General features: G+C 44.5%; 1 pseudogene; it reads left to right on the forward strand.

The window, feature by feature from the left end:
- Positions 1–470: 470 nt before the first annotated feature.
- LOC100425842 (uncharacterized) lies at positions 471–25,559 on the forward strand (annotated as a pseudogene).
- The last annotated feature ends 974 nt before the right edge of the window (positions 25,560–26,533 follow it).

Here is a 26,533-nt window from a genome sequence, read left to right on the forward strand (position 1 = left end):
CAATTAGAAGTTGTTGCTACTCTAATGATTTTGTTAACCATTAGGTGGCCTCTCTTCACCATGCTTCCTGTACAAAAGTGAATTGCCTAAAACTCAGCACCTGCATTTCTCCCTCAAAGTTTTAGACAATAAACTCTGACTGTTAGAAACTCAGCTGTTTGCCTTCACCACTCCTCCTCCCATCTTGCCTCCTCCCATCCTCCTTAACTGCTTTTTCTGATGTTGGCCAAGATATCAGAACCTGAGATCAGTATCAGAAAATTGAGCTCCTACCGTGACCCCATACCAAAGCCTGAGGCTTTCCATAACAAAGACAGACACCCTCCTTTCTCCAAGAGCCTATATGTTGTGAGGGAATTGATAACTAAACATGGTGATTGTATAATGGTTTAATGAGAACCACAACAGGGGAGGTGCTACCTTCAGAAAGGCTTCCCTCAAGAAATGATACCTGAGTATTAAACTGCACGATGAGTAGGATTCAGCTGAGCAAAGAAGGGTTGGAGAAAAGTGGACAGCAGGGAAAATCCCTGATCCTAGAGAAGTGGGTCGTGTTGGAGGAGCCAGAACTGGCAGGTGGCTGGGAACCCAGTAGGAGGTGTGAGTAGTGGCTAAAACCAGGATAAACTGTAGGAGGTGTGAGTAGTGGCTAAAACTTAGGATAAACTGGCTCTATCGCTTATACGACAAGCGATAGAGCCAGTTTATCCTAAGGCAAAAACAACTCAATTTCACTGCTGCTGCTGGTTTGGTTGGCAAAAAAAAAAAAAAAAAAAAAAAAAAAAAAAAAGACTCCATGATTTTAGTAATCAGATTGCTGATAATAATATTGGTATTATTATTCTGACACTATTCACTATATATATTATAGGATAGAGCAAATAAGTAATTAGGCTAATGTTGATAGAAACCAAGATTCTTCACTATAAAAGAGATGCAAATATAAAATTTTAATAATTAGTAAACATTCTATAATTTTAAATTTGAATAAAATATATTAGTGTTAACTAATGATACATTTTCTTATCTTAAATCTGTTTTCCATCTCTGATTAAGAAACAAGACTAGTCAAATGCAGTCCATGCCCCTAGTACCAGTTTGTAGTCTCTAAATTATGTTTCCCACCAAATGGAACCAGGGTTTCTTTCAGAAATGGATGGTCCAGAGGAGGAATTGCACATGAGACTGAAACATGATATACCAGATAGTGAGGGAAGTGTCAGAGATCCCTGGGGTCGTGTCAACAGGACTCAGAAGTCAACTTGTCAAGGCTCTCACTGGCCACAAATGGGACAATGTGAATATGAATAAGAATAACTAAAAAGGACTGAAATCCACATGAAGTCTGTTGGAAATTCACAAGTTTATAATGATGTTCAAAAAAGATAAATAAACACCATTGTTCACGTTTGGATGATACAGGGTAACAAACTCATTACTCTGAAAATAGGAAAGTAAAGAAAAGGAATCTACATTTGCCATATAAATTGAACCTCAGGGTAACCAAATGGTAGAGGAGGGAATGTTTCTTTCTATAGGATTATTCCAGCCAATAATTTAGAAATATTGGGCCCGGTGTGGTAGCTCATGCCTGTAATCCTAGCACTCTGAGAGGCCAAGGCAGGAGGATTGTTTGAGCCCAGGAGTTTGCCACCAGCCTGGGCAATATAGCGAGACCCCCATCTCTATAAAAAATAAATAAATAAATTAACACAGTGGTGCATGCCTGTGGAGGAGGAGGAGGAAGGAGGAAGAGGAGAAGGAAAGAAGAGGGAAAGAAGAAGAGGAAGAGGTGGAGGAGGAGGAGGAGGAGGTGGAGGACAAGGAGGAGAAAGAGGAGGAGGAGGAAGAGGAGGAGGAAAAAGAAGAGGAGGAAGAAGAAAGCAGAAGAAATATTTGCAAGCTCTTAAAGAAATAATTATTCTAGGTAAAAATAATTGTATTAGTTTCCTATGGCTGCCATAACAATGTACCACAAACTGGGTGGCTTAAAACAACAGAAATTTATTGTCCCGCAGCTCTGGAGGCTGAAATCAGAAATCAAAATACTGACAGGGCTGTGCTCCTCTGAAGCCTCTAGGAAAGAATTCTTCCTTTTGTTTGCCAGCAAGCAATCCTCAGCATTCCTCTGCCTGTAGAAGCATCACTCCCTCCTCTGCCTCCATGGTTACATGGCTATCTTCTCCCTGTGTCTATCTGTGTTCAAATTGTCCTCTTATAAGGACTGAATCAAGGCCCACCCTAATCCAGTATGACCTCATTTTAACCTGATTCCATCTGTAAGAACTCTATTTCCAAATGAGGTCACGATCACAGGCACAGCATTGGTGGGTAGTTAAAAGTTCAACATATCTTTTTGGGGAACACAGTTCAACCCGTAATAATCATCACGGGCAGCCTAGATCACAAATAGGAAGACATAAGACTTTATATATCTTCTGACAGAGTATACCACCCATTGGCAAAGAATTGGACATAAATCAGAGTAAGTCTAGATCTACCTACCAATTTACAGGAAGTAGAGAGTACAGAAAGGCATGTTAAAAAATACCACAGGCAGTAGAATCAGCAAGATCCAGAATGTGGGAAACTCTACAGAACTAATGACCTGATTTCTTCAAGAAATAAATTGCAAGGAAATTCCAGGAGAGAGCTCTGTAAATTATAATAAAATGGACATAATAGACATAACAACCAAATACAATATATAGATTTTGTTTGAAAATTTGCTTACTAGATATTTAATAAAATAATGGCTTATTGACAATTTAAAAAACAATTATATTGTGGTAATGTTTAGAAAGGGAAGAATCTTTAACTTATAGTAATACATTTCCTCAGATAAAATGGCATGTTTGGAGGTAGGAAGACAGTAGGGGGTGGGTTGGGTATGAAACAAGGTTAGCCAAGTTAATTAATGACACTTGGTAGTGGGGACATGGGGGTTCATTATATTATTTTCTCTGCTTCATATGCAGACATTTTCTAGCCTATAAAATTAAAAAGAGTTAACATGCAGTATGTTTAGTTAATGCTTCTCAGCTTGGGAAGTATCAGAACCTGCCTGATACTGCTGGAGATACCTCCCTCCTTCAGCCTCACTGAAATCTTTTGTTCTAGATACTTTCCTAGGAAATTGAGTTTCTCGTTTCAAGCTTATTCACTGCAGCTTGATTGCTGATGGAGATCTTTTGTTTGTTGGAAGCTCCTGGCTAGCTGACAAGAATATTTTTCATTAGGCAAGAAAGGAATTTTTCAAAACTGCTTTTATTATAAAAATCCTATGTACATACAGAGTCAAAAAGAAAATTCAAAAAGTGCAGAAAAATTAAGTGGTTCTATTTCCTAGAGTGTTCACTGCTTCAAGTTTCTTGTGAATTGCTCCAGACATTTTTTCTAAGCATATACAAAAATAAGCATGATTTGGACCTTACTGTAAGCCTAAGTATGTTTGCAACTTTACTTTTTTCCACCCAGCAATGTATCTTAGAGACATTTTCATAGCAGCAAATATACATCCTCCTCTGTTTTATTCCATTATGTGGAAAATTGTATTTATTTCAAATTGGTCCCTGAATGGCAGGCACTTTTTTTTCCAGTGATTTCCTCTTAGAGATAATGCTGCCATGTACCTTCTTGAAAACATATAGAAAATGAATTTTTAAAAAAATATGCATCTCTTAAGAAAGCCCTTCCTTTATCCTTCCAGTTCAGGACAGGAAGCACCCTATGATAAGAAGCAAGCACACAACAAACCTCCTGGACCTGTCCACATCACCCTGTGATTCACCAGACACACAAGCACTGGGCAGGTAGAGGCTGGAGTGGTCAGGAGCATGCCTGGCTCCTGCTGCCTCTCTGTGGAGAGCACCTCTGTGCCTCTCCAAGAGCACCCGTGGCCAAAAGCACACAGCTGCCCCCAGGCTGAGGGTGCTTGATACACCCCTGAATCCCCTCTTGTATGATGCCCAAGCCCAGGAGAGATAAAAGCATCAGCACCATGAGATTCACCTGCCTCCGGTCGTTAGATAAGTTCACAGGCACTGGCGTTGAAAGATTCTAGGACTGAGGGATGTTAAACTCAATTAAATTTACCTGGACGCAGCAATTGCTCAGCTGGTGATGTGTCCAAGTTAAGAAGCTAAAATGCTAATGTGTAGCACCAGTGCCTCTGATGGCTTAGCGGCTTCTCTGAAAGTGGGTAACCAGAGTAAGCTTTTATTTTAGCTTACTTTTTAGTTTACTCTATTTTGTTTAAAAATGTGGTTTGTGTTTAATCCTCTGGAAGTCCTCTGTGTCAGCAAGGCTTTTCTTTCCTGCTGTGTGAGACTTTATACAAGACATCTCTTGCCAGATTTTGGAATTCCCTGGCAAGGAAGAGAGGCAATTTGAGTAACCTGGCCACAGACAAATACATTTCACTTCAACAAAGCTTTTCAGATGTCATTGAAGATGTGTGAGAAACCAGATAGAAAGCTATAGAAAATGCTCTTTGAAAAAGTATTCCCTCATTGACTGCTTAATGAAGCTCTTGCCATCCAATCTTCTGAATGGGATAGATAACTCTGGGCCGTTGCTTTGCCAAGGAGAGGTTTGTTAGACCATAGGGACAGGGCTTGGGTGTTGGTCAACTGTCTCAGTACAGGCTATGTGGGGCCTCCTTTACAGCTTGGACAATAAGTATCAGGGCTAGGGTCAAAACGTACATAATTTGGTTTGCTTGTCTTTCTTTCTTTTCCTTTCTTTTTTTTTTGAAACGGAGTCTCGCTCTGTTGACCAGGCTGGAGTGCAGTGGTGCAATCTCGGCTCACTGCAACCTCCGCCTCCTGGGTTCAAGTGATTCACCTGCCTCAGACTCCTGAGTGGCTGGGACTCAGGTGCATGCCACCACACTACTTTTTGTATTTTTTAGCCCAGCTAATTTTTGTATTTTTAGTAGAGGCAGGGTTTCACCATGTTGGCCAGGATGATCTCAATCTCCTGACCTCCTCATCCACCCACCTCGGCCTCCTAAAGTGGTGGAATTACAGGCATGAACCACTGTGCCCGGCCGCTTGTCCTTTTTTAAATAATGCTCATGTGCCTGTTTGAAAAGTCTATGCAGGCTTACGTAGTCTCTCCCTGAAGAGTGTATTTTGGAGTTACTCCTGATTGCTGTTAGCTTCCTTTGTGAAACGTGGCCGATTGATAGTTATTGGAAGAAAAGCATATGGTTACTTTAAAGGGACCAACAAAGTTTTTGATCATCTGACAACTTTGATGTTTCAGTAACAGCATTTGGCTTACAAATAAGGCTACTCAGAAATCACCGTTTTAGCGGGACTTGAGGAGGGGATTCAAGTGGGCAATAGAGAAGAAGTTGAGTGGAAGTCCTATGAGGCCAACACAAGAGATGTAGGATGAGCTGGCTAGAAGGAGAAGGCTGTTCTGTGTTTTATATATATATATATATAAAATAAGCATTAATATCAAGAAAACAAAAGAAAAAAGAGCTAATGGAGGTGCGGTGGCTGGGGTGGGGGAATGGACTAACCTAAGAGGTACTGGTCAGGCTGGGACAGAGCTTTGGACACAGTTCACTGCTGATTCCCAGCACCATGTGGAAATCCAGTCCTAGACTTTATAGGCACTGGGCACTGGCTGATTGTGCAACTGGAGCCTGGTCCACGACTTTCATGAGCAGGGGCCAGTCACCAGGTTTCATGGGGTTATGGAAATAAATCCTGACCAGAAATCAAGTGGATTAGGTCCCAGGAGACAGACAGTGATTCTTAGGAAATCATCCAGGGAAGCTTTCTGTCTGCCCCCATCCCCTTCCCACCTGCACAGGGGTGTCCCATTTCCTGTCCAGTCTCCCTAAACAGCATTTATGTTCTGAACTAGTTCAGCTCCATAGAGAAGCTTTTGTTAAGCATTCATTAGCTTGTAAGATATTTTTTTCATCTATGAAATTCCCTCAAGTCTTTTGATATTGTCAAGTGCCACAATGACTAGTTTGAACAACTGTGACTTTCAGCTGCCTGAAGACTTGTTATGCCATCCCTGTGGATTGTAGATTCAAACTCAGGCATCTTTTAGTCAACAGGAGGAAACATGAGAAAGGGATGTAGGGTCCTCTCTCCCTGCCTTTGGGGTCTGTAAGCTACAACCTGTTTTTCCTACTAACCTATCAATCTTCTAGTCAATCTTGATTCTAGTTCCTGTAAACAGATCAATTTCCTAGAGAGATAGAATACCAGGGTGCCTGGTTTAGGAGTCAGAAAATCTGGGTTCAGTATTGTCCCTACCACCAATGACTATCCATGGCCCTTCAGCAAATCTTTCAGTATTTCCCCTTAAGTAAAAAAGAAGAAGTTGATGGCCGTGTGTGGTGGCTCACACCTGTAGTCCCAGCACTTTGGGAGGCTGAGGTGGGCGGATCAAGAGGTCAAGAGATCAAGACCATCCTGGTCAACATGGTGAAACCCCATCTCTACTGAAAATACAAAAACTAGCTGGGCATGGTGGCGCATGCCTGTAGTCCCAGCTACTCGGGAGGCTGAGGGTAGGAGAATTGCTTGAACCTGGCAGGCGAAGGTGGCAGTGAGCCGAGATAGCGCTGCTGCACTCCAGCATGAGCGACAGAGTGAGACTCCATCTCAAAAAAAAAAAAAAAAGTTGGATCAAGATGCACAAAGATTTCAATAGCCCAAAAGGAAGAGCTGAAACTAACAAGATTATATTTAAAACAGTTAGTTGCAGAGATAGATGCTGGGAAAGAGCTAACATTGCTATTCCTGTAGAAAGGCTCTGTTGCCCAGAGCTGAATGTGAACCAAGAGTGAGCTATGGCTGCTGGTATAGCTCACCATCACTGGCAGCATTGCTAGAAGCTAGGAGGTTAGAGGCCTGCTTTACTGTGCCCTGGTCTGGCCATGGCATGTCCTGCCCCCAGTCTCACATTTGCCTCCAATCCTCTCTCCAACTTGTAGTCAGTGATTTTTCTTAAAATCCAAATTTGATTGTGTCACTCCCCTGCTTAAAAGCCTTCAGTGGCTCTCCATTGCCCTCAGCATAGAATCTTATACAATGTCCCTTGTGATTTGGCCCCTGCTGACATCTCCAGACTATCTCTTGTACTCCACTGATCCATGACCCTCACCTCTGATGAGGCTAGAACAAATCATATTTCACTTGTTCCCTTTGAAATGCCTAGCCTTCCATTGACATTATGAGAGGCGTAATAACTCACCTTCATGCCAAGGGCTGCCAGGAGGAAGTGGGATATTATTTGCTCTGGCTGCAGCAGAGGGCGCAAATAGTATCTCTGGTGGGAGGGAGATGGATATGGTGCAATCTTAGAAGCAGCTTTGGAAAATGCTATGATGTGCTATATTTGGGTACATTTGGTAGAGGAAGGGTGTGCTGTGGAGAAGGGATGGCTTCCTGGTGACCCAAGGAGCGACCTGGCCCTAAAAGACCTCAGCACCATCTCAGGAATGTGGTTGGAAGGATTATTGTGTTGAGTGAGGTGTTCATATAGATAAAATATTAAAGATCCTGCAGAATATGGATTCTAAGATCTGCAGGTCCCTGACAGCTCTAAAACACCACACAATTTAGAAAACGAAACAGACATTCTAACTTACGACTTATTTTCCTTAGCAGCTTCTGGGTATTTACCTATTCCAAATCTGCCCTTGATGCCTGGTTCACTTCATTGTTCCACTGGGAAAGGAAAAAGGGACATAGAAACGTTATATAACTTGTTGTAGTTTTTGCAGGTAGCAATAAGAGGCAGAATCTTAATAGGAAACAGAACTCTCAGTTCCTAGGCACTAAAGCAGATGCTTTTCCAGGTCCCTGATGACTTCACGTGCCAAGTTGCCCTATGTCGTGTCTCTTACCATTTTGCCTGAATTCTATGTATAAAGTTCAAGAACACAACTCTGACAGGGTGACTGTGGGTATGGGTTCTGGAATTAGATTGCCTGTGTGACCTCAGAAAAAGTCACTTAATTTTGCTGTTTCTCCTATTTCAGCTTATCTTAGTTTCCTCATCTTTCCATTTCTCCATCTATAAAATGGATATGATAATGGAATTAACCTTGTAGGGTTGTTATAGGGATAAAATGAGAACACAGTACATGGGTATAGTAAATGCTTAATAAACATTAGCTGGTATTATTAGTACTGGACAAGGACTGGATTGGAAATAAAGATAATTGATTTATCATTCCCTTGTGAAAAGTATAGTACAGTGGTCTTCAGACTATTTTCTGTGTAGCCTCAGAAGTTCCTCAGAGCTTCCACTGAGAGCCTGGACTGGGTTTAATGGGTGAGAGATGACACCACTGACATAGATGAAATAAACGGAGTGGGAGTATGCACCAAAATGGTGCTCCTGTGCTGCTGTCTGTGGTCCTGAAATATAATTTGTTAGTAGGACCTAGTTAATTCTCTAGAAAACTGGTAGGTACTCTATTGCCCCATGCCTTTCCTCCCTTCTCAATAACTCCTTGCCTATGACCAGTTCTCCCACCAACTACTATTTGGATAAATTGTTGATAACCTATTGAAGCATTAGTTTCCTTATATTTTAATATAGGTATTTTCTACACACTCCCTCTGTATGTTCATGGGGATGCTCCCAGGTTATGTGCCATCCTATATATATAAACTCCTCCCTCAATGCCTGCCTGAGGGACATAGTCAGAAAGGGGCAACATACTGGCAACAAAATACGTTTGCCTCTGAGCTCCCTCCTAGTAGAGTCACTGGAACCCCAAGCCCACTGAAGGCATAGCCCAGTTTCTACCTGCAGAGTCCCAGGGGGCCCACACAGATTTTTAGCAATCATTCAAGTTTTTCTGAGGCCAGGATCGGGATCAGAGCAGAGGCATTCTCTGCACTGTCTCCTGGTGGCCTACGTGAGCTGTCATTGCCTCTGCCATTACTGATGCTATACCTCCTTTCTGGTAGTCCTTATGGTGGGGACAGGGCAGGGCACTCCCCCAGCAGGGTCACAGCTCTTCCGTTAGATGCCTCGAAGTATTCTTTTGCTGTTTCAACTTTAAATCTTCTTGACCAAGGACTTGGGATTGATTTCCAGTGGCGTCTGGGCCAAGTGACAGTTGAGCCACCTTCTGTCCCTGACTATCTTGCTGAAAAGCCTTTCCCCTTTCTGTCTCATAAGCCCAGACAGTGCAATCCATCACTGTCCCAGGATAAAGTCCAGCCTCCACTGGGCCTTCCCCAGGGAAGACAGAGGGGATGCGCTGCTTTTGTCCTCTTTCTTGATGTCAGGGTTTTTATCTCACATCCTGCAGCTCAGCTTCATTCCCAACACCCTCATCAAATAACTCTCCTGGTGGCCCACAAGTGGGTCTCCTAAGGGCATCCTGTCAGCTGGGCTCCCTCTGGGATCCCCAATCCAAGATATGAAAGTTCTGCACCAGAGGAGTTCTCCACATTGATAGAGTGTTATTATGAGGAAAGAGTTGGAAAAAATTTTCCTTTCCATAGATTCACAGAGCAGAAAAACACTCTTGGTGTTGATTTGGCCCATCTTTCTGGCTCCAAGCGGGGTTAAACTCAAACAATGAATCTTTAAACTTAGAAAGAGAGGAAAACACCTCCTAGAGATTGCAATGCAAAAATACTCCCTTATAAGTTGTAGGATTTTTTTTTTTCTCCTAGTGGCCACACAAATTCTCTGGTGGTGCAATTTGAGTCCTTTGCCTGTTGTTCTGTCCTCAAGGGGAATCAGAGAGAAGATCATAGTCTCTTTAAGTATTTCCATCACATTGCATTTCTCTCTGGCTGAGTGCTTCTCCACCCCCCTCCTTCACACACACACACACACACACACACACACACACACACACACACACACACACACACACATTCCTACCCACACATTTAGTCCTAAACTATAATCACCTGTGTCCGACTTGGCTCTTGGAAGTGAAGAGGGAGCCCTGTGTTTGCAATACCACGAGCATATTTTCCCCAAGAGCTGCTTATGCAGCAATACAGAAATTCCCACTGCTCTGCCTTTTAATTAGTTCAGGGAGTTGCAGCCTAACGGTGTGGGTGTGCTTGCCAGCTGTGCTTTTCGGGAAGTTGTATGTCTGCTGCTCCTTCTCTCTCCTCCCCAGGGTTGGGAAATTATAGACCCTGCTCTCTTTACCCTGTAGAACCCCAGATGCTCTAGGGCCTTTTCCGGCCAGTGCTCAAAGGCCCTTGGGAACAAAGGCGGCGACACTCAGATCTCAGGTCTTGAAACCTGCTGTCCTTGAGCAGGGTGGCAGAGATGACCTTTGAACTAAAGGGATTATTTTCATCTGTGACTATTCAGTCCCCTCAGGTTACCTACCGTGGAATCAGTGCTTGCTGGGGACCAGAAGAGGGATTTTATGGCTTGAGGGGTACCTGCATCTCTCCCAGGCAGCGCCTTGTTTGTTCTACAGGCTGCCAGATACCTTATCTCCATGAAATGAGAGGCCTCCAGCATCCCCTCCTGCCCCACTTCCTGCAGTATCTCTACTTCCCCACATGGGCCCTGGGCTGGCTGCATGGCTGAAATTAAATCTCTCATCGCTGCTGTCTTTTTAATTAAACTTTTTTCCCCTTCATATTTTGTTTGTGCATTCTCCCTCTGGGTGGTCACATCACACTCCCGGCTCCAGTTTTAAGTTCTCCTGGTTACCAAGATTCAGCACATCCCCCTCCTTCAAAGGGTGGGTGATAGTGTTTTTCCTGGCATCCTCCCACAGACACTTTTCCAGCTCAGCTGCGCGGCTAGTGCCTGTCTGATTTGCCCAAATGGGTGGTGTAGGTTTCTACCACACAATTTGAACTCAAACCCATCAGGGCACAATTTTCTTTCTTCACTTATCTCAACCTTGGGCATGGATTCTACTGTTCGTTGCTTCCTATTTATATACCTGCTTTTTGTTAGGCTGTTGTACACACACACACACACACACACACACACACACACACACACTCACTTAGTCTTTTGAGCAGAGCTTCTGCCAGCCTTCCTCCTTGGCACTTGGCTTCTCTGGCACAACATCTCTCTGCAAATGGGGTGATTCGTTGCTGCTCTGGCCATTGACTCTAATCCGACAGACCTGCACATAGCCACTTGCTTGCCACGTAGTCCCAGCACGTCACATTGATTTTCACCAAGTGTACCTCGGCAAAGCCTGAAGACAGGTACCAGCCTTGTTATGTTCATATTTTTCAAGGCCTAGACTAAGAGCACAAACCAAGAGGCTCAGAACTCTTTGATAAATGATGTTTTCCATGACTAAAAATATATGCTTTTGTAACCCCTATCTAGTTTCAGAGGATCTGCCTAATTGAAATGTTGTCTTGGATGCTATATTTATTTTTCAAAATAGCAAAGTAAATTAAACTGTTATTTTCATTTAACCCATTTCCTGTTTGCCCCGAGAATACTCTTGCTTCTAATCATAATGTAACATCACATATATTTCTGTTACATTAGGATTAGAGACAAGTTCTGCTTAGAAATAACTCCAAGAATAGTTTTTATATTTTATTTTCATACCGAAAATCAGATTTCCTTCAGCCTCAAAGAGCATGTTTATGTAAAATTGCTGGCAGTGAGTTGCACTTTTATTTTCTAAATAGGAAATGGGTTAATTTTCAAAAGGCGTAATACATTTGTATGACTTGAAACACAAAAAGTATAAACTATTTTTTTGGGGGGTCAGGGTCTTACTCTCACACAGGCTGGAGTGCAGTGGTGTGATCATGACTCACTGCAGCCTCAACTTCCCAGGCTCAAGTGATCCTCACACTTCAGTCTCCCAAGTAACTGAGACTACAGGCACATGACACCATACCTGGCTAATCTTTGTATTTTTTGTAGAGATGGAATTTCAACATGTTGGCCAGACTGGTCTGGAACTCCTGTGCTCAAGTGATTGCCTACCTCGGCCTCCCAAAGTGCTGGGATTACAAGCATGAGCCATTCTACCCAGCCAAAAAGTATAAATACTCTTAGACAGCAAAAATGCTTTCTCCCAGTCTTGTTCCCTTCTGCCCAGTTCCCACCCTGCCTAGGTAACTACTGTTCTTGGCTTCTTGTGTTTAACATGGATCTTGATAGTCTCGTACCAGATTCAAAAATCAGTCAACTACCTCAAAAACAATGACATACTGGCTACTTAAATAGAAAAGGAGGCTTCTTTTTTTTTTTTTTTCGCTCTGTCACACATTTGTCGCTTAGGATTGAATTAACTGCCCTGTTCCCCACCCTGAGAGCTATATAAATTCTATCCTAAACTTTTTCTGTTTCTGACAGTCTACAACGTAGCCTTTGTTGCACTATGAATTTTTATCTCAGCCATCTTTGTCTAAGTTTCTTTGTTTCAATGTCTTGAAGCTTAAAGCAGATTCCATTACTTGGAAGCTTAGTGAATTGGCCCCAGTTAATCAGATAAGCACTAAATAAATTCCCTGGAAACCTCCAACAGATAGACTTTAAAAGATCCAGCACAATCGGTTTATCCTGACAAGATTACAGCTGTGATACAGTGAAGACGGAGGAGACTCTGGTTATCTGAATAACTTGAAGTGGACTCTAAGGAAGAGGAAGGCATCAGGAGTGTGGACAGGCAGCCATGTTCAGGCTCAGGCTGGATGTGTGCTGTGGCCAGTACTGGCTCTGGATAGCGGTCAGCAAACCAGGCAACAAGAGCCCAGCATTCCTGCAGTCAGAAAGAAAATTCACCTGGGAAGAGGGACCTTTAGAGAGCTCTGGCTGCCCACTTCCTGGGCGCTCTTGCCTCTCAGGCTGGAGGAAGGACCCCGGTAGCTCAGTCATGGTCAGCACCGTCTCCAAGACTGCCCCAAACACATGCACACTTAGTGTCACCTAATGCATTTGTCCCAAGTCATCACTTCTCTACAAAGAGCTTTTAATGCACTGGCTCAGGTGGCTCTGGATGAGTCAGGAGGGGTCACCAATGTGGTTTCCTCTGAGGAAACTCTCCACAGGTTTGTTCTGTAAACTAACTATCCCACACATCTCTGTGACCTGGCACCACATTTAAAGATGTTGGTCAAACTCATGGAAGCAGAGTAGCATCGTGGTTGCCAGCGATTGGCAAAAGGGGAAAGGGGAGATGATGGTCAAAGGGTGCAAAGTTTCCATTACACAAGACAAATTCTGGAGATCTACTATACAGCATAGTGCCTGTAGCTTTGAATATTATATTGTATACTTTAAATTTGTAGGCTGAGAGCAGTGGCTCATGCCTGTAATCCCAGCACTTAGGGAGGCCAAGGTGGGTGGATCACAAGGTCAGGAGTTTGAGACCAGCCCAGCCAATATGGTGAAACCCTGTTTCTACTAAAAATACAAAAATTAGCTGGGCATGGTAGCAGGTGCCTATAGTCCCAGCTACTCAGGAGGCTGAGGCAGGAGAACCCTTGAACCTGGGAGGCAGAGGTTGCAGTGAGCCAAGATCACGCAACTTCACTGCAGCCTGTGCGACAGCAAGACTCTGTCAAAAAAAAAAAAAAAAAAAAAAAAATTTGCTAAAAAGGTAGACCTTATGTTAAGTGTTCTTACCATACACACAAAAATAATGATAATAATAATAAAGGGAGTGAGAGGAAACTTTGAGAGGTGATGGATGGCCTTGGTGGATGGTGTCAATGGTTTCACAGGTGATATCTACAGATTCATCAGGTTGTATACATTAACTATGTCCAGCTTTCTACCTGTCAATCATATCTCAGTAGAGTGGTTTAAAGAAAAGAGATGCTGACTGGTGATCCTAGAGATGGCCCCAGGTCCCACAAGATCCAGAATAACCAAGACCAGGGAAGTGTGCTGTAGTCTCAGTCGGTAGTATTAATATTAGCATTTGATTGTGAGGCTATGAAAACTGACCATTCTTATACAGTGAGTGTGGTTTCTATGGTAACACCACATTAAATATTTATTAAGAAAATGTTACTCCCAAGCCATACCTAGTAGTAGTGGTTATTGTACACAGCACTGGAGACATACAAAGGGAAAGCAAGTACTTTCTTTGGGTAAACCCCTTGGTCTTTAATTAGGAGTTGGGAGGAAAATACAGGGTCCTGGCTATGAGCTGTGCCCACCTTAGCCGCCTCCCCTAGGAGTAGCCCCCAGGATGTCCACTGAAGCTCATCCTGACCTTAGGAATATCTTCTGATCTCTGAGCAGTGGAGCTCAATCCTTGGGGCTGCCTGGCATAAGAGCGAGTTCCCACTTGAACAGGAGATGCAAACACACATATGTGCTACAGTGGGGCAGACACCTTCCCCCAGGACTGTGGATGTGGCCCAGGGTAGACTGGGCAAGAGGATACCTCTGGACCCAGACTCCCACTTAGGAGGCAGAAGTGCTCAATCAAGGGCATAGACAGAGACCAAAGGAGAGCTGGAGACTAAAATTGAAGAGAGGAAGCATTCTGACCAGGTCCCCCACACTGAAGAACCCAGGTAAGTGTGGAAGCCCAGGTGAAAGGCAAGGACTCTGGGCACCCTGGGCACTGAGGAGAGGAGCAGGAGGGGCAGGCTTGGTATCATGGGGAGCCAGGTCTCCTGGTAGCGATGTGGGGATGGGCCAGAGCAGAGGCATGCAGGTGTAAGACTGTGGCAGCAATTCAGGAAGAGAGTGGTTTGGTGATAGCCGCAGCAGAGATGGGACCATGAGAGGCAGGAGATGGAGGCCACAGATATCACAAGGGTAGACTCTGTAGGGCTTGGTTCCTAGGCTGAAGTGGGAGAGGGGAGGGAGGTCTCAGATCATGCCCATGTTCCTGGCTTGGCTGATGCGATGAATGGCGGTGTCAGTCAGAGATTGGGACATGGAGGAAGGGTTCAGTCTGTGGAGAAAGAGGATCAAGGAGGCCTAAGAATGGCTTAATGGGAGGGGCTTATGGGACATCCATATTCCCAAAACATCCTCATAGGAAGGAATGAGAAGAGATGGGCCCCCTGGAAGTGTGAGATGATGGAGAAGAACAGACACACAGACCCAGGCAGCAGGGTGGGGTGTTTTGGTGGAGGAGGGCAGGGGCTGTGATGAGTCAAATCTACTGTGGCAAGTAGGAGACAGGGGCCTGTCTGGAAATGACAGCAGCCTTCAGTTCTGCCTTAAGACTTCCATTGGTGGGCAAAGAAATAAGTGTGGGCTTTCAACAGCACTTTCCGGATCTACATGTGATCAGGTGGATGGGTGTGTGAGGTCCAAGGTACTCCATCCTTGACGAGCAGTCATGGAGGGTGACAGAGCTGGATCCCATCAGTGGTGTGCTGGAGTCAGCTCCTGCCAGCTCAGCTCACAGACTGATTGTGCACATCTCTTCCCATCTCTGCATTCAGTGACATCATGTTCATAGCTTGAAATCAGCCATGATGGGAGCATTTACACCATGGAGGTTGGCAAATGCTGCAAGTCAGGACTTTATTTTCCAGAAAGCCAATGTTAAATATTCACTGGCACACCACTGGGGTGGAAGGGGGAACAAAGTTGCATGTGGGCAAGTGAAAATGGATGAGTCTGGAGACAGAGGTGGGCAGGAGCCAGAAAAATGAGCTAAGAAGACTGGAGAACAATTGAGAAGCAGTATGATTACAGTGCATTGCTTGAGAGTGAGGAATTTAAAGCCTGGAGGCTTGAGTTCACATTCTGGCTCTGTCACTAATTGTATGACCTTGGCCAGGTTACTTAACCTCTCTTGGCCTCAGTTTTTTCCTTTATGAAATGGGAGAAATAATGCCTACTTCATGAGGTTACTATGAGATTTCAACACATTTTGCATGTAAGCACTTAGAACAGAACCTAGCATGCAGTAAGCATTCAACAATAAGTGTTAGCAGGCTGGGTGCAGTGCTCACGCCTGTAATCCCAACACTTTGGGAGGCCGAGGCAGGAGGATCATGTGAGGCAAGCAGTTCAAGACCAGCCTGGGCACATGTGAGACCCCAACTCTACACAACATTTAAAAATTAGCCATGTGTGGTGATGTGCACCTGTAATCCTAGCTAATCTGGAGGCTGAGGTGGGAGGATTGCCTAAGCCTGGGAGTTTGAGGTTACAGTGAGCTGTTTTCATGCTACCACACTTGTAGCAGAGCAAGACCCTGTCTCAAAAAACAAAACAGAAAAACAGTGTTGGCTATGTAGATCATGACATGATTGTATTTGTCTTTTGGAATGAACCCCACAGTATAGAGAATACATTGAAAGAGGCAAGAGAGAAGGCAGGAAGAGCAGGCAAGGAGCATCATTAGACAAGACATGGGGGAGCCTAAGCTAAGGCAGAGAGAAGAGAGGAGATTTGAAGGAGCTTGAGGTGGAATGGAGGGGACTGGGAGATTTATTGACTATGATTCAAGAAGGAGAGAGGGAGAGTGGGTAACGTGACTAGAAGAGGCTTTGGGAAAGAGGCTGGGATCAGGCTGGAGTTTGAAGGGCTATCTTTGCAGAGAAGAGGGAGGAGGAAGCAATATGGGAGGAGAACAAGTGTTTTTCAGAGAGTATTGGGGTTGGGGATGGAGTACCTGGTAGGGCGTGACAATGATTGGTGGGTTCAGGGGTGAAGGGTGTCATTTCAGCAGAGGAGCATGAGTCCATAGCACAGTCAGGTCCCTCTGTGGCCTGGCCTGCCTTTGCCTGGCTCTGGGTCTTAGCCAGGTGTGGCCATCAGCACACATCCTCCTGCTGCCCTTGCTAACTTGTCTGCATCCACTGCTGCTGCCACTGGGTGTACACGAGCTCTCAGCAGGATGGTTCCGAGTTCTGACCCAATTCTGTGGTCAGCATGATGGGGAGCCTTGCTTGACAGTTTTGTCTGCCATGTATGTGGATGGTGCACAGAGCAGAGCTGGGGACAGTGACCCTTCAGGGGTCTGTTGGTGTGAGTTGATGTGTGTGGATGCTTTCACTTCTTAGCAAAGGAGGTGGAAAGATCTCTTGCTTGTTAACTGTGCATCATGAAAGTGAGAGAAGGACAATGGACAAGTGAGATGTGTCTGTCTTCAGCCTGGTCCCTGGTGCTGCTGTTTTAGGCCCCTATGGAGAGAGAGCTTGGAGGAAAAAGTTTAAAGAGCTATTTTCATGAGGGACTTTGTGATACTTAGAGCACATATTCTACTTCTGTGGGACCCTGGTGACAAGATGTGGCACAGAGCCAGGGAGAAAACCATGATCCCAACTCTTGCAGGAAGTCAGCACTGTGGGCCTGCATGCTGGTGCTCTTATCATAAACCCTGACAGCCCAGACAGCAGTATGGTACCCTCAAGTGGCTTCTTGGGTGAAGGTATCAATGAGAGAAAACTGGAAGGGGACAGGAATAGCAGGGAGGATGCTATTGATGTAATCATTGGACTGGCTCATGGGCATGTAGGCAAGTGGGATAAGAACATCATCTTTGTGTTACTGAATTTCTTTGGAATTAAACAGGATCCACAGGAAGGTGGCCTGGGGATGTTCAGATTACCCATGAAAGTGAAACATTAGAAGACCACATTCATGCTGGCTTGGCTGACTTGAGCTGGGGGGTTTGCCGTGGCTGCCCCAGCTGGGTTGGCTGAGGGCATACAGTAACTGCAGGGCTGGGTGCTCTCAAGGTAGTTCATCTGTCTCCAAGCCTGTCTGGGTCACCACTTACACTTGCTCTTATGGTGAAAACAGAGAAAATACCTCAGCCAAAGACCAGCCTGTGATTTCAGCAGGTCCAGGGTGGCCCCTGCCTGAGCTGGAGTGTCCTTTGGTGATAGGATGGCACTTACTAAGGTGTTAGGAATTAATCTCAGTGGGGAAGGGCTGGGTGAATTGCGGAAGCAGGGTTGGAACTTCAGCATCAGGAGCCCAGACCTCCTCTCTGAGCAGGTCTACACTGGTTGTGTTCACTGGTTCCAACTTTGTAAAGACAAAGCTGGCTCAGGACACTGGGGTCAGCAGAAATAGGTGGAAACTGCTGTGGAGATTTACTGAAGCTCCACACCCCCTGTCATCTCAGCCTTGCGTCTCTGCTGGGGGCAGACTCCTGCCACCAGCTCTGTCCCAGCAGGATTCTACTCCACATGCCTAAAATCATCTCCTTGACTCTAAATTCCTTCTTTCCATATTTGTGTTAATGCTCCCAGCATAGAACCACAGTAGTTATCATTTCTGAGTGTCCTACATGCTGTCCCATCTCACTCCTTCCAACAAGAGTGGCTTATTTTTCCTTTTAGGTCCCACTGTCTACAACGGGTGGACCATCAGTCACATGCCTTGCTCCTCTCTGGCTTCAAAGGTGCCATGAAATGGAAATCTGGTCAATCAGAGACCTCAATTCCTTGGGCCACAGTGATAGGTCCAGGGATGAACTCCTGACCAAGGCCTGGCCAATCAGAGTCTTTCTTAGGACCTTTCTACCAGAGGTCATGGGAAAGCTCACCTGTGTTTGCTGGGAGATGAGTCTGGGGCTGCCTAAAACACTTGCCTGCGCACAGAAAGAGCCTAGTCGTGAGTGGAGCTGTGCCTGCAGCAAGAAGTTTCCTTACACTTCCTAGTGACATGGCTAATACATTCTTTCTTTTTTTTTTTCTTCTTTTTTTTTTTTTTTTTAGCTAATTTATATAGGGTTTTACCATTTGCAACTAAATCTAATGCAGCCACAACAGCATCCAAATTTGATTTCTCAAACTTATCTTTATTTTATTAGTCTCCATAATGCCTCTCATATCTGTCCCTTCCTTTTCATCCTCACTGGAGTGAGTAAAGCTACCATGCTTCATCATACTTTATACCTGGAAGACACCCTCCTGCTCCCCATTTCTCATTGAGTCTCACCCAAAGTCAGACCTTTATCACCTTATAAGCTGGATTATTGCTGAGCCCCCATTGAAAATCATGAAAGATCAAAGTCTAATACCTTAATTCCTAGTGCAAGACTTCCTTTGATTCTAATCTTTCTTTTCAACCCTCCTTTTCCCCATTTGTCTCTTAGATGACCTCTCTGAATGGTTAGCCTGAAAACTCCAGAAATGCCTTTTTTTTTTCTGTGGGCCACATTTATTCATTTATTCACCATGGCCTTTTGTATGCCAGGCACTTGCTGGGTCTCTGCCTGGAACACCTGCTTTTTTATCTGAATCCTGTTCCTGCTTTCACACCTAGTTTATGTTACCCTTCCTCCAGCAAGCTTTCCCTGACCTACTGACCCACTCACTGGATAGGTCCAGTTTATCCCTGGACCTTTCACTGTGACCCAAGGAATGGAGATCTCTGATTGACCAAATTTCCATTTCTTGCCACCTTTGAGACCAGAGAGGAGCAAGGCATGTGACTGATGGTCCACGTGGACCATGGTAGACAGTGGGACCTAAAAGGAAAAATGAGCCACTGATCTGTTCCAGCCCTGGACCTCAGCAGCACCTCCTGTGTGGCTTTCTGGTGTGCTCACAGCAGCTCATCAGGCTATCATTTTCTCTTTCTTATGTGTACTTATCTTCTCCTTCCAAGTAACGCAAGGGCAGGTGTGTTCCTTCTTTCCCCTGAATCATTTAGTGTGGTGCTTGACACCTAGTGGGCTTTCTAGCAATGTTTGTCATTTGGTTATTTAAATGTTTGATTGATGCAGTTGGCATGAAAATGAAGAAAAAGCAGGAAACTTAAAAAACAAAAATTGCTGTGAGGCCCCAGTGGCACTCTCTGCTCTACACACTCCTTCCCCTAGCACCCATAGAGGCCACTTGGTAACACACCCAGGTGCCACCTCTGGCGCTGTCTGGCAGACAGGCTTCCAGCCAAGAACTGCTCCTGCCTCTCCTGAATGCCCAGCTCATTGTGGAGCTGCAGTTACCCTTGGCCAGTGTTGCTTAGGAAATTAGCCAGACACTGGAGGGTTAAAAAACTTCTCTCTTTTTCGTGAAGGGTAGAGAAAGAGAGATCTTTCCTGTCTATACTGTGCTTGGCTTTCGGCACCTTCCTGTTATCATAATGGTTCTTTGTTGGTGGCAAAAGCCTTTTCAGACCAGTGAGGCAATATTTCACCCTTGGTCACACTTTAAACCTTGTTGTCAGGGGCCAGCTAACTGTGCCGTAGGCTGTGGGTTGCATCAGCCTGTGTGTATGCTTGTGAGGTTAGTTTGGGGATAATGACTGGCTAGGGTTATACCTAATTTTGCATAATAGTGATGGGAGAGGGGTAACAGGGTGATAAGAGTTATACACCGAATGCTCTTGGCTAGGGAATGCAGGCCCAGAACGTTCCACCATTCCCTGGCATCTGGCCAACCACCCCCATGATGGCCTGAGAAAGGTTCACAGTGCAGACAGCCAGACTTTTCTCCTATTCGGTTCTCAAACAGCCTCTCCTCCATTGCCACCCTCTGTCCCTCCTCCCAAATGCAAGAGAAAAATAAAGATAGGTGGCAACGATGCCCAGTGGGGTGAACAGAGAGCAGAGAACCACACTGGACCTGATAAAGTGACTTGGTGAACGCTGATAGGCAGACATCACTCCTAGCTTTGGTCAGTATTTCTCAGTTCCCAAGAACGTTTCTCAGCTATTCTCCTCATCCAGTGTCTATGAGTCTGCTATGCTTTAAAAATGATATACACTAGGAAGTGCAAAGCAGAGTAAGGTTAAAATCACCTTTGGGAATCTAGTGAAAGTGTCATAGATTTAGACCATCTTAGAACCGGCTCCCGATTAGGGGTGTTTTCCAGACCAACTCTTTGTCTGCACTGGGACTCTCCTCTTAGGCCTAAGCTGGTTGTCTGGACTCCATCTACAAGATAGCGGCCAGTTCTTCTTCATACTGGGTCTGCCCTGCAGCTTCCAGCTGACACTTGTTCTTTTCCAGCAAGCACTGGCAGGGCTCCCTGGAAACTTTTCTTTGTCCCCACCGGCCCTGTATCCTGATGGATCAGGCCAAGGCATTGACCTAGAGCAGTGCAGACCAGAGGCCACAGCTTTATACTCCTCTTTCTCTGGTCTCTGACAGGAGCAAATGCTGGAGAGACTGCCCACATCTCCCTTCTGAGCCAAGACACTCATCCTTCTAACTTCAGAAGTGCTGCCTGCTGATGGGTCCCTCCCTGGGAGTTGCCCTCAGCCAATGGGAGCTGCCTCCCAAAGATTACATGCCTCAGGCACAAGTGGACGATGCAGCGGTACCAAGGGCTCCTCCTTTCCCTCCATTCAAGATATCTCCGAAGGGCCAACTTGGCTTCAGAGCTCCCTGTGTGATCAGCTGAGGCCTCTAGTACAATTGTGCACTACTCAACCCTGTGTCTGAGCCTCCTTCTCTCACTCCCTCATGGGTATTGTTCCCAAGATCAGCCACCAGGCCCCATGATTGTGTGCCCCTTTTGGAAGACCACTCCTCACTATAACAGAGGACAGGAGTGAAGAACGTCTTCCTCTTTGCATCTCAACATGGATTCCAGAGGCTAAACACACTAACCTGCCCATCAGACCTAGAACAGACCCCAACCAGCAGAGACTTTCCTATGTGGGAGCTGAGCTGGAACCACAGCTAGTCAGGGGACATGCCTGCAGGTCCTCCCCACCCCTCCCTGACTCCAAAGAGGCCAGTCCAGCTCAGCCTCTCTGCCTCTCCCATTCCAGGCAACTCTAGAAGCCTAGAGTGTAGATTTTGTAAGGCCAGGCACCCCCACATTTGGGGATAACCATTACATAGCACTTGGCACAGCAGCCATAGGAATGCCAGGGACTAGTCATCAAAGCCATGAGACTCTGAGTGCTGTTGGTGCCAAAAATCACTCTAACCCTTCCCAGAGGCTGCCCCTGGGCATTCCCTGGAGTGTTCCTTATGGAGCATGGACAATGAACACAGCCACACTTCTTTCCAAATGGAATATTGCCTCTTAGGAACTAACCAAGGCCCCTTCAGTTTCTGTTAAGGTTTTTGTTCAAAAGTAATTTTTAAAAATGTGTTTTATAACCATTTTAATTGAAATTAGAAAATTAGCACATATAATGACTTGCTTCATCAGCTTTTCCCCAACCTTTAAGAGATTACAGAGAATAGGAGAAATGAAATGCAAACTTTACAAGAACTTGTATAACATAAAGTGGTGCTGGGCTCTTCAGTTAGTCACCAGGGTGGTTCCTGGCATGAAGCACCAGCTATTCGTGTCCCATGCCAAGGAGGGCTCTGGACGACTTTGGGGTGGTGGGGTGTTGATTATTAGACCAGGGAGTGGTATTACAGAGATAGAATGGCTTGGGAAGGAGTTAAGAGTGAGCACTCCAATAACAGCCTTTGGGTGACCCTGGGCCAGCCATTGTTTTCTAAAAGAAGGGGAAACCAAGCCACCAAGAGCACTAACATACAAGGGGGAAAGAAAACAATTCTAGACCACGGCATGCAATTAAAGAGCAATTAAAGAGCAGCTTAGTTTGGTTCTTTTAGGTTATAGATCACTCTCAAATCCTGCTAATCAGTTCTGTGCATTTTGTCTGTGCTATTGGCAGTTATCCACAATCCACTGAAATAGTCAGAGGCTCTAGACAGGAGAGTCACAAAGCCTATGAAACTGGGGACATATTCTCCCTACTCTTACTTGTCAAGGTCAGGTGAACTTCAGTAACAAGCTGGCTCCTGCTGTGGGAATTCCCACTCTGTTTGGCTTGAGCCCTGGAGTCAGTGTGACTCCAGATAACCTTGAGATGGGACACAACAAAAACTTTAAATGACACAAAAGTCCCTGTCATCAGATATTATCTGAGATAATTTTAAGTGATTAAATGTTTCCTCCCTTTTGCATGCACGCACACACATGCGCACACACACACACACACACCACACATACTTCTTCACTCTATATCTTTTTATATATAGTCATGTGTAGCTTAATGATGGAGATACATTTGGAAAAATGCATTATTAGGTGATTTTATCGTTGTGCAAACATCATAAAGTGCACTTATACAAACCTAAATGGTATAACCAGCTGCATACCTCTGCTATAGGGTATAGCCTATTGTTCCCAGGCTGCAAACCTTTACAGCATGTTACTGTACTGAATACTGTAGGCAACTGTAATAGAATGTTAAGTATTTATGTATCTAAACATGTCTGAACATAGAAAAGATATAGTAAAACTACAATATAAAGATTTAAAATGGTACACTTGTATAGGGCACTTACCATGAATGGAACTTGCAGGACTGTAAGTTGCTCTGGGTGAGTCAATGAGTGAGTGGTGAGTGAATGTGAAGGCCTAGGACATTACGGTACGCTACTGAGGACTTTATAAAGACTGTATACTCAGGCTACACTAAATTTATTTTAAAACTTTATTTTTCTTTCTTCAATAATACATTAACTTTTTAACTTTATAAATGTTTTGATTTTTTTTAACTTTTTGAATCTTTCATAATAACACTTAGCTTAACATACAAACACGTATAGCTGTGCAAAAATATTTTCTTTATATTCATATTTGGTAAGCTTTTATCTATTTTTAAATTTTTTTACTTTTAAAGTTTTTTTTGTTGTTGTTAAAAACTAAGACAAAAGCACACACGATTAGCCTCAGCCTAGGCAGGGTCAGGATCATCAGTATCACTGTGTTTCACCTCCACATCTTGTCCCACTGGAAGGTCTTCAGGGGCAACATACGTGGAGCTGTCCTCTCCTAGGATAACAGTGCCTTCTTCTAGAATACCTCCTGAAGCACCTGCCTGAGGCTGTTTTACAGTTAACTTTTTTTTTTTAGTAGGGGTACACTCTAAAATAACATAAAATTATAGTATAATAAACACATAAACAAGTATAATAGTCATTTATTATCATTATCAATTATGATGTACTCTACATAATTGTATGTGCTAGGCTTCTCTATGACTGGCAGTGCAATAGGTTTGTTTACACCAGCATCACCGCAAACATGTGAGGAATGCACTGCACTGCGATGTTACCGCAGCCATGACATCACTAGACAACAGGAATTTTTCAGCTCCATTACAATCTTATGGGACCACTGTCATAGATGTGAGTCATCACTGACTGTATTTATGCATTTCTGATTCTTCATCTGCACAATGGAGATAAAAAAGAAAGTCTGGCTCAGTTTCACCTCCGAGATATGTTGTATAGATCAAATCCTATTATGCAAGCTCTCCAGAAAGATGAAGTGCTGTAGAAATGGAAGGCATTTCCACCAAAAACCATAATTTCATCACTTGTTATCTGATTACTCTCTACCTTGCCCTTTGTGTTCAGGGAACAATGGAGGCCTGCAATTTAGAGTTAAACTCTCAGCGATCTCCGTGTTGACAACACCAAAGCTAGAAAGAGGAATCCGTAGGATGTGGGCATGGTTTTCCCGGAAGGCTGACTGAGCAGTTCTGCAAATGTGTTTGCAAGTACAGGGCAGAATTTCATCCAGCCTTGGAACCTTGAGCCAAGACTCAGCATCAGCAAAGCCAAAAGTTTCATTTCTTCAACTGTGGGAGTGCTAGACCCACCCTTTAGATGGCCATTCAGTTTTAAGTTCAATAAGCATTTTGATTGAGAAATACTTTGCTGAGGGGTGAAAAGTCCTTGGCTTTGAAAGACAAATGATGAGCAGTTCAGTGGCCCATGTCACAGTCTGGGCACCTGCCAAAGGTGACTCCCTGGGAGGAGCATCTTAGTCACAGAGCCAGTGCCTGCTGTAGGTGTGCAGGGCTCCAGAAGGGTGCGTGTGTGTGTGTGTTTGTGTGTGTGTTTCTGTGTGTATATGTATGTGTGTGTTGGGGGAAGGGAGCAAGGTTGCAGGAGCATTTCTTATCTGCTCTTCTGTGCAAGATTTCCTGTGATTTAAGTCACATTAAAGTGCCCATAAGCCCATAATGCAAAAGAACCCCAAAACCAGCCCAGCAGCTAACCACGGCAGCAAGTAGGTGCTCTGGTCTTTAGATAGTCAGAAGTGACACTTCTGGGCTCTCAGGCAGTCACTGGGTTGAGCTCCCCATTAAAGTTCCTAATGGAAATGTTTCTCCCTGCCAAATCTGGAATAGTCTTCTGGAATAGTCTTGGTCCTGTGTGTGGTGTGTGTGTGTGTGTGTGTGTGTGTGTGTACCCACGTGTGCATGAGCGCGTGCAGTACAGGGTCTGCATGCCTAAAGCAGATGAAATTCTGCAGAATGGCTACCTCACTAGACAAAGTCAAGAAGACAGACCGAGGAGAGAGAGGTTGATGTGTCTCCACTACCAAGAGATAGGCTTCTCTGAACCAGTGAGACATTCCATTCAACAACATGAAACTGGCCACATTCCCTTGAGATGTCAATGTTGAAAGTGTAGCTGCATCTTTGTTCTTCACTGTTATGAAGTTGGGTGCAACACAGCCCGAGTGGCATACAAAAACACCACTTGGAAACACATGATCTGGATTTGAATCGCAGCTCTATCATTCACCTGCTATAGACTTTGCGCAAGACCCCTCTGAGGTTATTTCTTCACAGTAGGTAGAGATAAGACCTACTTCAAAGATTCTTAAAGGTGAACCTACCTGAGTCAATGAATGCAAAAATGTTCACATTTAAACTGTAATTTTAAAGCACAATACAAGTAAATAGCATTAATATCATTAAAGAGATTAACTTAGCACTGTGCATCACATGATTCATCACGGGCCATCTGTGAGATAGCAAATAGACAGGTGAAGGCCACAGCAATAAAAAATATTGCCATAGATATAACCAGTGCACTGTTCCCTTCCTAAACAACAAACAAATCTTGCCAGAGTCAAAAGGCAACAGTTTCGACTGCTTTTTCTGTTTTCTCAAAAGGCAGCCTTTCTTCAAGCTTAGTCCCTTCTCTATGAGAAATGGTGAAGGAGGCACTCTTTGTTAGAGCTATGGAGAGTGGCCCAGTGTGGATCAAGCCAATGTCCTGCCTTCCCTGGGCTCACAGACAACACTTAGAAATGTCAGAGCTCAGATCACCTCCAACACTTTTTCCTTCATCAAAGAAAGTGTGTCCGAATGCAAATGAGAGCAATGATATCGTATGCATACCCAGGAATCCACTTTTCGCTCACTCTTATTTTGAATTCACTCCTATTTCAAACTTTTGGTACTTCCTATTATTGATAACAAATGACTTATGACTCACTTCACAACCGATTGATATGTGATGGCACAACTGAAAGTCAAGATTGAGGACAAATGTCTGCAACCGTGGGTGGGGGCAGGAATTTGTTTTATGCATCTTAGTATTTCCAATGCCCGGGTAGATGCTCACTGCTGACTTGAATTGGCCCTAGCCTGGGAAGGAGAAACCTCACAGCTCCCTACCCATGAGCTCTGGGGCCATTCCTAATGCAGAGGGGCTAGTTGGGTAGTCATAGCCCTTTTAGGAGCATCACAGTCATGACAGGAGACCAGAAATGGCCTCTACAGGAGATTTCAATGTAGGACAAACCAGCTCCCTTCACACTCTGTGGTAGTGACAGTATTAAGTGGAGGAGTAAGTGCCCAGCTTCTTTCATGCCTGCCTTTGAAGAGGGTGGCCTCTTGCCAGCA

The sequence above is a fragment of the Macaca mulatta genome, chromosome 1 (assembly GCF_049350105.2).
Source record: "Macaca mulatta isolate MMU2019108-1 chromosome 1, T2T-MMU8v2.0, whole genome shotgun sequence".
Lineage (NCBI taxonomy): Eukaryota > Metazoa > Chordata > Mammalia > Primates > Cercopithecidae > Macaca > Macaca mulatta.